The following is a 14596-nucleotide window of genomic DNA, read 5'->3' as shown; positions in this document are numbered from 1 at the left end:
CACTGCCCATGGCAGGAGGCGGGACAAGATGATCTTTTAGGTCCCTTCCAACCCAAACCACTCTAGGATTTTAAATGCAGAAAACTATTTAAGCATTTGTTTAACTTCAAGCAAATGGTTTAAAGGTGTCTTTGAGCTCCAGATTTGTGCCTGAGAGTTGTTAAAACTTTGGGGGCAACATCCACCTGCTTTGGTCTTCACTCAAGGAGCTGATGTTTGCACGACTGTCAGAGGACTGAGCAGCTCTCGGTGATACCAACGCCTCCCGTTGCTTCTTTTGGCAGGAGATTTGCGAGTCTCTCCCAGCAGAATTAGATCACAGCCAGTCCCACCTCAGCTGCATATTTGCTGGCTGAACAAAGGGGAGGAAATCGGACTCGTGGTCATGTCTGCTGGCAGAGCCGAGCACTCGCAGTGCTCCGAGGTTGGTTCCAAGGGTGTGCAGCACTCAACCTGTCCCTGCATCCCAGCTTTTACCCCCCTGCCCAAAATGACATCCCAGCAAATATTTCTGGTGCTGCCCTCATTACTCCAAATCAGCAAGACAAATTCATTCACATCTTAAGTAGCAATACCAGAAATAATATCTGTATGATAAAAAAAACCTTTGTTCCAAGTAAGGAGCCAGCTGTTTATTTGTGTACAATTTTATTTGTGTACAATTCTGAGTCAGGCATCTTTAATTTGGCATTAAAAGCCTATTTTAACAAACAAGATTTGTTTTATATCAAAGTTCCCAGTCAGGTGGGGTTTTCTGAGCTATTTAAATAGCTTTGAGAAATGCAGTCTCTGATATTTCACTGCACTAGACATAGATTTTCCCTACTTTAAACAAAGTTTTATTGTTCTTTTATTACATGGAAGTGCTCAAAATTTTGTTTTTGAAAGGTAAAGACAAAGTGAAAACAGAGGATCAAAATGAATTTGGAAGATGGGTGACTTCACGAAACAAGGATTTAGGTGGTGGTTCCACAAGCAGCAGTATTTGGGCTGTGTGCTGATAATTCATTTACAAGTCTATTTTTGAGCTGAATTCCCTTCCTGGTAACTTCCAGTGTCCCAGTTCTCCCCCTGTGGGGTCATTTCACCTCTCTCTTTAGGCAAATACATGTTTAGGAGCAATAACGGATTCAAATATTTCTGTAATGCACAGCTGGAAAAAATCCAAATAAAGTTATTCCTTAGGTTATTTAGGTTTCCATTTAACTCAGCAAAATGACAAAGAGGAGGTGGAATGAACCACTGCAGGACTCATATTATTCACCTTTATCTTAGGTTGTATGACCCCATAAATAGCTGGACAAATAAATGAAAAGAAAAATCTCAAATTAATTGTTTCAGTCTTGGTTACCTTTTGCCCTAAAGCCCAAACACACATTTCTATCTATGAATTTCTGGGTGAGAATAAAATTAAATCCAAATTAATGATGCCATTCATGGAGGAAGGAGGCTTTGTATTCTCTGTATGTGCCCAGCCAGACACTTATAGATCATTGGTAAATATAGAATGAGCATTTGAATACAAATGTGGATGCTGCATACTTATATTTAAAGTCACCTTTATTTTTGTTGGTGGAAGATTCATTTTTAATGGAGAAGAGACCAGACAATGCCACCATGTTGTCCTGGCTCCAGAGCTCAAGGGAAAACTGGGAGAGAACCTCAAACCTACAGCCAGACATGAAAAATAGGAATGTCAGTGACCACTTGGAGATATCAGGGTAAGAGGAACTTGACTTAGGGGTCTAAAGACGCTCTTATCACCCAGAAGGGACTGATAGAGGAGGAATAATGGTGTTCAAATACTTCCTGGCAATGACCTTCCTGCAGCCGTTCCTTTTCCTTCACAAGGGCTTTGCTTGCCCAACAATAAGAGGGATTGTAATTTATTTAATTGTGGCTTTACTTCTTCCTTTTATCAAAGGATTTGAAGAAAATCACAGCTGGTGGCAGTTCTTGGATTGTCCATAAAAAATGGCCCAAGAAAACAATAATTCTGTAAGATTTCTGCAAGAGAATCTGATTTTTATGCCATTGATTTCCTGCCATTACAGCAATTAATCTGGCCCCTATTTTGCAAATCTTATTTTATTAATCTGGCCCTTTGTGTTTGTGAAATACTTTCAGAAATCAAGACTGGACACTGATGTTTATTGGAATATTAATTTTCTTTGTTAGAGGATTCTCTTGCTTGGCCTTCATATGACAGATCTCTGTAAAAATGTGTGTGAAATTCAGGAACACGCAAGAAATTTCATAAAATATTGCATGGAATTAAAGGTTTCTGACTGAAATCTGGGCTTCATCCGGGGCCATCAGTGTCAGCATCAGCTTCACCTTTACAGGAGGTTGTAGTGGGGTGGAATTCGGTTTCTTCTCCCAAGTAACCAATGGACACAGCCTCAAGTTGTGCCAAGGGAGGTTTAGGTTGGATATTAGGGAAAATTTCTTCACTGAAAGGCTTATTAAGCATTGGAAAAGGCTGCCCAGGGCAGTGGTAGAGTCACCATTCCTGGAGGGATTGATGACATGTGGATGTGTCACCTGGGGACATGGGTTAGTGCTGGGATAATGGATGAACTCAATGATCTTAGAGGTCTTACCCAATCTAAACAATTCCATAATTCTAATTCTCAATTTTCCTTGCTTTTCTTATTTTACTATAGTTTTTTCTGGTGTGATTTTATTCCTTTCATTTTTTTACTTTCAATAATCCCAATTAAAAAAAAAAAAAAAAAGAAGGAAGAAAAGCAGAAAAGAAAAATCTTCTTTGGAAATATTTGAAATATTCCCCTCTGGAAAAATAATATCTTTTAGTAGATGGATAGTCATGAAAACATGCTCCTGCTTAGCACAACAAAACCAGCCTGGATCCATGGGAATGGCTTCAGATGGCAGCGTGGACAGGAGTTTTGCAGGGGATTAAAGCACCAGGTTTGAACCTCTAGGGATGAGGGCTGCAGTTTGGGCTCTGGTTGGGAAGGAAAATAATAAACCTGGGAAGATCAGTGTGGTGGTCTCATTAGCACTCGTTACAGAAATCAGCCACACGATTTGGGGCAGTTGGCAGCTTTTTGCTGGATAAATCCAGGGCTGGAATAACAACGTTTACTGCAGGTTAGGCTTGAGGAGCATTGGAAGGGGGAGAGGTTTGCACAAAGCCTGGCTGTACCCAGGCCAGTGTTAACACTCCCTTTACTTCCATTTGCTCTGAATTTGCTCTCATATTTGGATCAAAATCATTTTAGAGTTTTTTCCTTTAAAAAAAAGGAGGGAGTAAAAATAGAGACAGACAGGTTTTGAATGGTAAAACATGTAACAGAGCCCATTCCCAACAAGTTTTATTGCTGTTCAAAGAACTCCCTGAGGTCTATCTTTGAATTAGCTGAATTAGGAAAGACGTAAAACTAATCAGAGTGTTGCCATCCTGATACTCCTTTGTCTGAAATACAGGAGATTTATCTCCTGCTCAAATCATTATAAATAACTTTTTTATAAAGGACTAGTAAATCAAGTCGTTTGCATTTCTTGAAAGAATATTATTTTCCCAATTAAACAACCTCAGCAAATTGCATTTATAGAACATTCCCTGGGTTTCCTAAGCATTTTGCAATGCAGTTTGCTACACACCACATCTGAGCAGAGCAGGGGGAATGGATGTGTGTAGGTATCCCCCCTCTCCTTCCCAGGGGAGTCTCAAATGAGCCAAATATTCAGCTGATGTAAATCAGTGTTGTTCCAGATCCTTTCGGACATGATATCGTGCATTAAATCAACAGCCAGCCCTCCACAGCCCACCCCATCCCCGGGCCTGGCTGGGGCTGGAATTAAAGCCTGGGCTGCTCAGAAGTTCGTACCCAGCAGCCTCAAAGGATTAATTAGGGCTGATATTTATTTCTTTTGATACGAAACCCAGATGTGTGCAGCTAAGCCAAAAAGCAGAGGGAGAGCCATCCTGCTTTTTTTTTCCAGCAGACAGAGGAAAAGCAGCTTTGCCCACCCAGAATTAAAGAACAGGAGCAAATATAATTATTAGCACGGAACAATTTGGGGTTTCATAATCTGCTAAACCACTTTGCCTGCCTGATTGTGAGTTAACTCAGATAACCTCCCGTTTTTTGTTGTTATCAAATATTGTAAAGATATATCCATGAGGGTTCATTTATTTGTCTGAAAGCTGGGAAGAAAAATATGGAGGGAATACTCTCACATTCCACAGGCACAGAAATAAATCAGCTTGGATTTCACTCTAAGCACATGTTGTTCAGTAAGTTACAAGAATACCTGTCCATTCATTAAGGAGTTTTCCTTCAAATTAATTAAGACTGGAAAACAGACAGTGGAAACACTTTAAATCACAAGCAAGTGCAGTACCACCCTTGGTTCCCACAATGGAAAGGGCAACTCCATCAGGAAAATGTAACTCGTGTTTCGAAAAATGTTACCCTGAGCATTTTTGAGTGCCATGGGCACACTTTGGCGATATTATTTCGCTCAGAATGTTGCCAAAATCGAACCAGGATCAGCTGATTTCACATGAACCATGGAGCACTTTCATATCTGTGCAGCATTTCTTTGCCAGCCTTTTCGTTCGGTGGGAAAAATGATCCAGTCCCATAGAAATCATTTTGATTTCTTCATTATAGAAAGAAAAGCAGCAAAAAGGAGTGTTTCCAACCTTTAAACACAACCTAGTTTTGATGTATTTAAGTTATTCATTCCCAGCCTGTAATTGGCCTTGTTTTCCAGTGATAAATATAAGCAGTAAATCTGTAGGGACTAGGGATCACCCAAAAAATATTATTGAAAAGAAACATGGAAAGATCAGACTTTCATATCATTTCTTCCCTTATTCCATTGGAGAGAAAACTCTGAGCACTTTCAAAATCACAATTCAATATTTTTGCCTAATTTCTATTTGCTGGTTTTTTGTACCTGAGTATTAATTCCCAGTAATGAAACTCCCACTGATTTCACTGAGTTTTGGATAAAATTCCTGGGCAACATTTGAGCCAGTGATGTAATGACACAAAACTGGAGAGCCCATTCCTTTTCCCTGATGCAGCCAGCACATTATACTGGAGTAAAGCAACATTTCTCCCATCTGAATAATTCCTAGAGAAATTTAAGGAGCTTAATTTTTCTCCCTTTGTCACCGATTGCATCGGTCTATTTTACAGTATCTTCCAAAATTTAGTTTGCAAGGAAAAAAAAGGGTTGGAAAACAGCAGAATCACTTTTTTCTTGGTTTTTAAGATTTTTTTTATGTTTCTGATATTTGTTTTCAGGGGAGCTGTCAAAAAGCGGGATTTTTCATCTTTTCCCAGAGCATTTCCCTGTTTCTTTGCAGCTCTTTAAGCTCTGGTTTTTGTTTTGTTTGGGGGTTTCTCAGCCCATCTAAGGGGCTTCTCCACAGCTCCAAAAGTCAGCTGGAAAAACAAGGACGCTCTTTTTAACTCCTCCAGTTGATGCAAGACACGTCGGGATTGAGGGGAAAAAGGGGGAAAAAAGGCAAACCCGATGTTTTTGGAGTCAGGAACTGCTACTGGAGGTGTCCTAGTCCTGCTCCCCATCCAGGTTCTGGAGAACATCAGCCAGGCTGAGCTGAGCCCTGGGCTCCAATCCCTCTCTGCTCCCCCCAGGTCTCTGCTCCGCTTAATCCTGTCAGAAAAGTCTCCAGCAAACATTTGTAATTGCAGAGAGAAAGAACACTGCTGTCTTTCTTTTTTCCTGACTTGACATCTATCAAATTTAGTTTAAGTGCTCCCCTGGGTCAAGCGAGTTGCTGAGCTATAAACTAAAAATAATTAAAATAAAATATTAAAAAAACCTCAAGCCGGCTTGCCAGGAGGGTATGGTTGGGAGTTAGCAACTCTCAATCATGGATTTCAGAGGGCTGGAGCAGCTGAAACAAGGCAGGCAGCAGAAAACTGAAATCCTTTGAAATGTTGATGCTACAGGCTTGATTCTTGCACTTCAGGACAAAGCTGGTTTCTGTAACAGGCATTCAGAATCAAAATTATTTTTTTATTTCATACTGCAGTTAATATAAATTTTATAGCCAAAAGGAAAGGCAGAGAAAGGTGGAAGAAATTGTCCTACTTAATATCCCAGATAATTAAAACCTCTCCCTGACAATCCCTCCAAGTCCCCTTCCCATACTATAAAAGATGACTCTGCCAATTTATTGACCCCAGCTGATGGATCAGCCGTCCCCAAAATTGGAAATTCTGGTCACAATGACTTCAAGTTTGGCTGCAACCCGCCCAGACAGACAGCATGTTCCCAGACTGGTCACATTCATAAATGTCATAAAAAACATACTTGTTCTCTGACATGCACAAAATAAAATCCTCCAACAAGACATCTCTAACCAGAAAGGCATGAAGGAAAAATCTCCGAGCACGTGACAGGGAATGAAGGCTGCTCCGAGTGGTATTTTGACATTGGCGGAAGTAAAACCGAAATAAAACTTCTCCAGGCAGAACTGGGATATTGGCTTTATTATTTTTATTATTCTTATAGCTGGGAGAAACCACGGTGGGGAAGAGGGGAAAAAAAAAAAAGCAGTCAAAACATCGTTCGAAATTATTGTGTGAGTTGTTGCAGTGTGAGTTGAAAGAGAGAAAAATGAAGTCAAGGATCACGTTCAGGGGATCTGAGGAGAATCAGTCATGGAAAGGTGCATAATAAAAAACAAATCTTTGCATGCAGGCAAAGAATTAACCTGGGTTGTCTAAACGAGTCCATTTCCTTGTCATGATTTGCATCTCATTATGCGTCTCCTGCGCTTTGGAGTTATTTTTACATCTAATAAAAAAAAAAAACCAACATAAATTTATCTTATCTTTTTCATGTTGGAGTTATTTTTACATCTAATAAAAAAAAAAAAAACAACATAAATTCATCTTATCTTTTTCATGATATCATTGCTAGACACTCCTGGAAAACTAAATTTTTTAGAAAGAAGAGGTGGAATTTTCAATACTTTTATATTTCTTTCAAAAGTTGGTAAGTTCTTGCTTCCGTGAACACTGTTAAATATAACAGGATTCTCTATTTGCTGATGGCAAAGCCAAAAAATAGAAAGGATTGCCCACACTTAACCTTCCAAAAGAGAAAATTGATCATTTCAAGCCCTAAAAAACAGGATTTTTTTTTTTTTTGAAGTGGGACTGCAACTTGCTCAAAATCAAAACCAGACACAGCATCATTATTCTGTTCTTGTCAGAAATGCTGAATAACACCCTCCCCAACTTCAAACCGAGGCCGTCACCTCCAGAAGGATTGCACTCCTTGGATACAAATTCCTTCCCTGTTCCGTGGGGCAAACTCCCTCACAGAGGGGATGCCCTGGAGTGGAGGGAGCTACGCCCATGGACGGTTTGGTCCATGGTTAGCCCAGGATTTGGGAATGAAATGTGCTCCAGAGCACAGATTGGAGGTGGTTGGGAATTTTCCAAGGCTCTTTTCTGGCGGGGTGTCACAGAATGGCAATTTGTTGAAACTGAAACCATTCACAAGGGAAGGTCTGTCTGAACAAAGCTCCCAGCTCAGAGGGAAAAGCAAAGGCTGAAAAGTGAGTAAGAACACAAAAAAAAAAAAATTAAGAAAGGGAAACAAAGAGTGGTTAGAGAAACTGCCCCTTTCCAACAATCCTGGAGGAAAAGTTCAGGGGTCTGGCGTGACGTGACTCTTGCTTTTCTCACTGCAAATGGCAATTTATGCAGAAGGTTTTTAGAAAGAAATTACGAAGCCCAAGTGGAATAGGACAACAGAAAGGACATTTGCTCAGTCTGATCTCCAGGAAAGAACCATTCCTGGGCTCTTGTAAATTATGATTTTTGACCCATTTCTGAAGCCACGTTTAGTTCTTGTTGCCAAGAAGTGCTAAAACACTACATAAAATCGGGTTGATTGAAAATACCTGATCCAGCCACTAGGACAAGATTAAACAACCAGTACCTGCAGGAAATTTTCTGTCAAACCCATTCTTTACTAGAAAATTGCTCCCTTTGTAAGCCACTTTCTCTTAAAATCTGCCTGATTTTTGGGTTCACTTCTCAAAAAGCTGAACGTGACAAACCTAAATTATTTCACGGCTTTCAGGCACAAGGAGAAAGAAGAAACAATTCTCTACCAGAACTTATAAGAACCGCCTCAAGGATGGATTTCCTGAGTGAGTTACCTTAGAATAAGGTAAAATGACTTAAAATAGTGCTGGAGGGGGTTTACAGTGAGCAGATGATGCTCTTTCACCTTTTTTATGGCATAACAGAAAGTTCATGGTTCCGTCACGCCACGCTCGCTCTGAGGCCAGGAATTATGACCTGGCTGTCCTTTGCCACTCATTTCAGTGAAATGTTTTCTGTCCTCTGGGACTCTGCCTTCCAGTTCTGGGAGGAGAAGGAAAATAAAAGCAGGCTGAAGTGAACATGCTCATGGTAAAATCCAATTTGATGCGAGTGCAACCCTCCTGATAGCCAGGATAATCCCTCTTTCTTGTATCAGGTCTGGTTTTGGTCTGGTGGAGGCTGAACTTTGGTCCTGATATAAGTCAGGCAGTGAAGACCCAGGAGTTAAAGGGCTGGTCCTGCAAGGTGGGAACATGGACATCTTTGGTGGACATGCAGAAGTGGGATTGCACAGATCATGGAGGCTGCTGGACACCTAGAAAAAAGAAATCTAATAACCTGACAACTGCAAATTTTGACTTCATAACAAGCTGTAAGTATTCACTGCCAGGTCTGGGATGAGTTTAACCTCTGGATCAGTCAAATGGGCTTGAAGCAGTTTTTGATTCCAGAGGGAGCACCTGAACCTTGGTGGATGCTGTCACTAATGTGGTGTTTGAGCATCTGAATGTTGTCACCCACACTGTGGCTTTCTCCTTCTTTTTGGAGGGAAAATCCAGGAATTACTACCCCTCTGCATCCATGTGCAGAAAGAGAGGCAGATTTTAGGGTGTCCTTCCTGCAGAATTGCTCTATTTCCTTTCACTCCAATATTCCTTTCCCCCTGTTCTTCCCTTACCCTTAGCCAGGAGAAGGAGAAAACAGACAGAAAGAAAAGAAAAGAGAGAAATATGCTGCCTGGATTGGAAAAGTCATCTTTTCCCAGGAGCAGCGTAATAACGTTAATGGAAGGGAGAACGGGAAAGAGGAAATGTTTCGCTAACGTGGAGAATTTCTGGCCTGGGTTCTTTCTGAGGCCTGTTTGTCAGGGGGAAAAGGAAATTGGTGGCTGGATGAAATATGAGCTGATGCAGCTGCAATGCCTTTAAATACAAGCTTTTTTAGGCACACTGGTGCTTCAGTTTGGGGATATAAGCAGATGCTGAATGCCTTTCCCTACTTAATTTTCAATACAATGAAAGTCACAAAAAAAAAAAAAAAAAAGAGGGGGGAATGAAATGTCATTTTTGGAGAGGCAAAAAATACTTCAGGCTCTTTGGCATAAGTCATAAAGGGCTTTTTGTGCACTGGCAGTCAGTGCAGTGTCAAGAGAAATCACTTGCACAAGGTGGAGTAACACTATCTGAAATTAAATTCTGGCCTCCATTTACAAGTAACACTTTAAGGTTAAAAAAAATAAAAATAAAAGCTTTTTCTTCTCAAGAAATTGAGGAGAACTAAGAGACACCCCCTCCTCTTCTCAAAAAGCATCCCCCTGGTGTTCTTGTCATCCAGAACATGGCAGCCCCAAGCAGGAGGTAATTAGCAGAGTTCATCAGCCAGCCCTAACGAGCACACTTTGTACCATGGGGTGAAACCTGGCTGGAGGTTCAGGGCTGCTCTGATCTGAAAGGATTGGAACTGAAAAGGTTTGAACTCTTGTGCTCCAGCTCTCCAGGCTCTTTGAGCCTGATTCCTATTTACACTAAGTTTCCTCAGCATAAAGGGGCCTTCAAGTGGGCATGCAGTGAAGGAATATTTCAAGGCAAGGAGCATGCAGAGCGGGCTCTGGCTCCCCTCCTTGCACCTTCCTTGGAACAAGCCCCTCACTGTTTTCCTGCAAGGGGGAAATGCCAGATGTAGCTCCAGTCCGAGGTGGAGGAGAAAGGCTCCGGCTCTCAGCCCTATTGAAGCGCTTTTGCAGTGCACTGCCACAGCTCCAGGACCTAAATAATTACTTAAGAGGGTTTTTTTTCTGAATTTGCTTTTTATTCCTGGTCCTGAAGGCCCCATTTCTTACTCTTTCTCCATTCAAAAGTCTTCTCGAGCTGATCGTCCAAGGTGGAAGCTGTGCTGAAATGCTCTGAAGATGTCATTGAGATATAAATAGCAAATAAATGTTTAAAAATAGTTTGTCCCCTTGAATGGTTGCTTTAGAATATAAGGATTATTCCTGACTTTGGAGACCTCCTTGGCTCAGTCCTGGTGGGACATTTAATTTATTTTTAAATGCCAGTCCATGTTCCTCACTCTTAAGGAAATTAAGGCACATTAACACACTGCAAAATTGCCCAAAGACAGTCACAGGGTTTTCTGCGACAGTATTTATGAAACTAAGACCCTCATCCAGTCCCCCAAAGTCCCTGAAGAAAATGTCTCTTACCATTTATACCTGCTCCTTTGCCAAGGAAAGATCTCTCAGGCCATAGAATAATCCCCCAAAAGATGTATTGGAAACCTGGTTTGGCCAGTTCAGTGTAGCTGAACTGATTAGTGTAGGTGGTTGTCATTTTTAGAACTAATTATTTTTAACAGAAAAGTTCTTCTTTAACCCCCCCAAAACTTTCAATACTTTCTTTCTTTCCACATTTTCATAATTTCTATTGAAGGGTTTTGCTGTAACTTGCTTACCAAAAATACCCCAATATTTCATTTTAATCCAATAACCATTTCAGGACGAACATGAATCTGTTTCAAAGCGTTATGAATTTGAAAGGATCTATTTTGACCTCAGAATATTGAAACTCCAAGTAATTGCAAACACAGGTTTTCAACAATCAAGTTTATTTTCTCTGCAGCAAACCCCACCCATGTGCCTGCAGGGAATAGCTGCATTTGCCAAATCCAACTTTTGGTGCACAGAAGATGTGGGATATATAAATAGAAAGTGTAAGCTTTTTGGATATACAAAACGGGGTTGTAATTTAAGGCCTCCCAGCCAGTGGCAACAATTGTCCATGTCTTGTGGGGTGTCAGTTTTCCCTCTTCTCTTTATTTGGCTCAGCAAGTCGCCTTCTACAATCCCAGTTTAAAGACTTGGCTTTTGCCTCCTCCGTCTCCCATCTCACGTGGAGCCGCGGTCATCGCGGGAAGCTGCGGGACGCTGTCCACTAATCCCATGCTGCAGTCTCCAGGCCTGTGGTGGGATATGAAACAAAACAAAAAAACAGAAAAAAATTTTCTAAAAAAGGAAATTAAAAAAAAAAAAAATCTTTCCTAAATGATATCCCAAATTACACATTATTTCATTTGACAAACAGAAACCCTTTTGTGGTCGGCAGAATGCATCGTGTACGTCGTAATTTTGACAGCGAGTTCTGAGGCTGAACTGGCTCTTGAAACAATTTCCCTGCGTATGCAGAGCTGCTCCAGTTCAGTGTGAGCATATGGCAAGCACAGAAACTGCCTGATGCCAGGGCATGACCAAAATCTATAATAATGTTGTTTACTTTCACCAGCTCTGCGAGGAAGAATGTAGCGTCATGCACTGAAACGACCTCTGAGCAGTCACACTTTTGCTTTGTCAATAATTTACCCAAACCACTCATTTTCCCTTCAAAACATAAGGATTTACAGCAACAGAGAGAAGCTCTTCTATAGGGAGTCTCCTGGAGAAATCTGAAGGAAATTCTCTCCATGACGTTGGTGAGAGTGGAGGGAGGCAGCAGACAAACGAAGTTTTTGGATCACTCTCGGCTTACTCTCCTTTGTTTGCCATTTCTGATAAAAATCAGACTATTCTGAAGCCTTTACAGACAGAGCTCTGCCAGCTTCCTTCTCCCACAAAATTGGCCCTTCCGGAGCGCTGCCAGGAAGGAACAAATATCAGCATCTCAGCGCTGCGTGGTCTGGCATTGGGAGGCTGAGGTGGTTGGTCACTCCTCCGCAGGAGGTTGAAACACCCCGTGCTCAGGAGCCTTTTCCTCCACGCTTTTGTCAGGTGCTAAAGCTGCCCTAAAGCTGAGGAGCCACGGGACAGTGCAGGCTTTGAAATGCTGGGGGAATAAACAAACTCATCTGGCTGCCTTCGGAAACTCCAGCGCTCGCAGGGAAAACATCCCTCTTCCCAGCCAAAATCAGAGTGCCAACAGGAGAGTCCTCATTTCACTTGGGTTTGAAACATCGGGAAAGAGGAGGGACAGCCTGAAGCTATGGGATCTCCCAAATAAACACCTGTGTTGGGAACAGGAGTCAAGGAATTTGAGCGACTTTTGGTGATTTATTGAATAGCTCAGATAAATTTGCAGATAAGATTGCAAAAACCAATACCACAAATGTTCAGGAGACACCATGGAAATGAGAATGCATAAAGTGGTTTCCCAGTTGCCTAAAAAGCACCTGGACATGGATTCCAAGGATCAAAGAGTCTGTGAGGAACTGAGCTGTGCTAACTCCAGGCACTGAGGAACAGGACTCTGCATCTGAGAGCACATTGCTTAAAATCAACATTACCTCTGCTGCAGACAGTGTTTGCACAGGGCTGAAGCAGGAGAACCCATTGGTGGAGTCATAAATATTTATTTATGAAGGAAGAGAACGTCACTAATTTACTTTTCCTCCCTTTTACGGTTCCTAATTCATGGTGTCCTCTCCCATTTCTGAGTCATCGGAGCTACAAAAAAAAACTGATAAAAATTTGAGAAACCAATAAACTCAGTGCCCAAATAGAAACAAGATATTTTTCCAGCAGTTAAAACTCAATTACAGTTAAGTCACATGTTCACCCCACTCAATAGCTCATAAAATGGGCAATGAACTCACCAGGTGCTCAAGCATTGGATGGATGAGAGAAGGTATCAGGGGGTGGAATACTCCAGGGCCTGAAACCTTTGGGATTTACTACCTGAGGCTCAGCCTGAGCCTTGATTATCTCTGGGAGGAGGCAGAGTTGTTTGGGACTAATAAGCCTAATTGGAGTCTGGAAAATGGAGCATCCACAAATGTTAGGAGTTAATTTTGACCTAGGAAAAAGTAGATGTCACATTAGCACGGAAACATCCCAAACCAATCCAAGAGTTTAGCCTCCATCAGCTCCACACATTAGAAAGAAAGAAAGAAAGAAAGAAAGAAAAGAATTAGCTGAAAACAGACATTTAGCAATTTGCCTGAAGCAGAGTTTATAAATCCTTGCAGCCATTGCACTGCTGATGACTCCTTGCAGGAATGGGGGGAGATACCCATGTTTATGGGTTGAGATATTCAGGAGAGCAAAATCCCAAAATTAAGGAAGCCACTGAAAGCTGCTCATTTCGAAGAGCTTTGGGCCACATTGACAGGTACCATCAGCAAAATCCCAGTGAGCAGGTTTTACTGGAGGCACTGGAGTGTGGGAGGATCCACATCCCACCATTCTGCTCCTCTTGGAGCAAACCCAAACGTGGAGATTTCCACCCCCAGCCCCCCAAAGGATTGCTCAACGTTTAGTTTTGATTTCTGCATGTGATTTGTGCCTGGCTGGGACAGGGCCACTACTAATAACAGAAATGCAGGCATCAGCATGGATCATGGCCCTTCTTTTCCTTTGGGTTTTTTCCTCCCTACTTTTTCTTCTTTTTTTGCTTTTCTGAACACACACTGTTTAAAGCCTTTATTTTCTGGAGGTGCACATTTTTACTGACATCAGGTTCTCTATTCTTTTAGCTCAGACCTCTACAATAGTGTGGTTCCTTTAGTCAGGTCTAGCACTAATTTAATTTTTCTCTTGGAAATCCAAGGGTTTGCAGCAAAGAGATGTTTCCAGCAATTCTAAAAGTTCACATTTGAAAGCTAAACTCCACTTTGCTCACTTGGATTTAAGCTTAGTTTCTATGAGTTGACAATTTACTCATTCAGCTTGTAACCTAAGATCCTTCTTTCACCACTCTGGGTGAGTCCAAGAGGATTTAAATTTTCTCCTCAGCTAAGAAAGCCCCAGTTTTACCAGCAAAAAATATTCTAAGAAACAGGGGATAAAGGGGGATCTGATTCATCTCTTAACAAAATATGTTCAGTGAATAAATAACACCAGTGAAATTAATATACTTAACAGAAAAATGCGTCAAAGAAATGTTGTTTCTCTATCACTACGTGGTTATGCAGATAAACTTCCAGTCACATTTAACCTTTCCAGAAAGGTCAGGGAAATGATTCCCAGCCTCTACTTTCACATGACTTTGCGGCTTTTAGTCCAGCTCTGAGGAGAAGCTGAGGTGCTGAAATACAGAAAGATAGGATATCCTCTGTGTGTCATTTTTCCTACTGGAAAGAGGAAATCAAGGAAATCTTGCAAGAAGTCCCATTCTCATGAGTCTTTCAGCTTCCTTACTCAGACCAAATGATCCTGGCTGGTTCAGATATGGTTTCTTTGGCTATTTACCCATTGTGAAGTAAATTATCAAAAGTTTTCAGGCTTGTCCATCATTAACAAAGGTTGGAAAATCCAC

The 14596-nt window shown here is 41.4% G+C and overlaps 1 long non-coding RNA gene across 1 annotated transcript in view; it reads left to right on the top strand.

Annotated features, from left to right (window-relative positions):
- The first annotated feature begins 16 nt into the window (after nucleotides 1-16).
- LOC108448357 overlaps nucleotides 17-14596 on the top strand; it is an 18973-nt gene continuing 4393 nt past the window's right edge. Inside the window, exons 1-2 of the long non-coding RNA XR_001864249.1 lie at nucleotides 17-514; nucleotides 3177-3182. This is a non-coding gene — a long non-coding RNA (uncharacterized LOC108448357). The remainder of the gene's footprint in view (nucleotides 515-3176; nucleotides 3183-14596) is intronic.

Source organism: Corvus brachyrhynchos, unplaced genomic scaffold, assembly GCF_000691975.1.
Source record: "Corvus brachyrhynchos isolate BGI_N302 unplaced genomic scaffold, ASM69197v1 scaffold26, whole genome shotgun sequence".
NCBI lineage: Eukaryota > Metazoa > Chordata > Aves > Passeriformes > Corvidae > Corvus > Corvus brachyrhynchos.
The sequence above is the reverse complement of the archived record's forward strand: the minus strand, read 5'-3'. Positions and strand labels throughout refer to the sequence as shown.